Source organism: Piliocolobus tephrosceles, chromosome 6, assembly GCF_002776525.5.
Source record: "Piliocolobus tephrosceles isolate RC106 chromosome 6, ASM277652v3, whole genome shotgun sequence".
Lineage (NCBI taxonomy): Eukaryota > Metazoa > Chordata > Mammalia > Primates > Cercopithecidae > Piliocolobus > Piliocolobus tephrosceles.
Genome location: NC_045439.1, coordinates 138,312,279 through 138,312,987, shown reverse-complemented (window position 1 = coordinate 138,312,987; position 709 = coordinate 138,312,279). Strand labels below are relative to the sequence as shown.

The window sequence follows — 709 nt, the reverse complement described above, 5'->3', positions numbered from 1 at the left end:
AGATTGAGACCATCCTGGCTAACACGGTGAAACCCCGTCTCTACTAAAACATACAAAAAACTAGCTGGGGGAGGTGGCGGGCGCCTGTAGTCCCAGCTGCTTGGGAGGCTGAGGCAGGAGAATGGCGTGAACCCCCGGGAGGCGGAGCTTGCAGTGAGCTGAGATCCGACCACTGCACTCCAGCCTGGGCGACAGAGCGAGACTGTGTCTCAAAAAAAAAAAAAAGAAAAAATGGAACGTTTCACAAATTTGTATGTCATGCTTGTGCAGAGGCCATGCTAATCTCTGTATCATTCCAGTTTTAGTATCTGTGCTGCTGAAGTGAGCACTGCCATTCGTTTTTTTAAACTCAAATGATTATACCTCTTCCAGGAAGCCTTCTCTGAGAGCCGCCCTCAGAATGATGCCCCAGAGGGGGCCCAAAACAGGTACTCCACACTAACCCATGCATGTTATTGTCCCTACATTTACCTTAGTGTTCTATAGTGACCATTCCATCTCCCCAGTGATGGGGTAAATTCCTCAAAGGTACTTTGTTCTTTTGGTTTTTTGGTTTTTTTTGAGACGGAGTTTTGCTCTGTTGCCCAGGCTGGAGTGCAATGGCACAATCTTGGCTCACCACAACCTCTGCCTCCCGGGTTCAAGTGATTCTCCTGCCTCAGCCTCCCGAGTAGCTGGGATTACAGGCATGCACCACCATGCTTGGCTA

The 709-nt window shown here is 49.4% G+C and overlaps 1 non-coding gene across 1 annotated transcript; it reads right to left on the bottom strand.

The window, feature by feature from the left end:
- Positions 1–225: 225 nt before the first annotated feature.
- Positions 226–329, bottom strand: LOC111548431. Its single transcript, XR_002733408.1, has one exon. It is a non-coding gene; the product is annotated as a U6 spliceosomal RNA (small nuclear RNA).
- Positions 330–709: the final 380 nt, after the last annotated feature.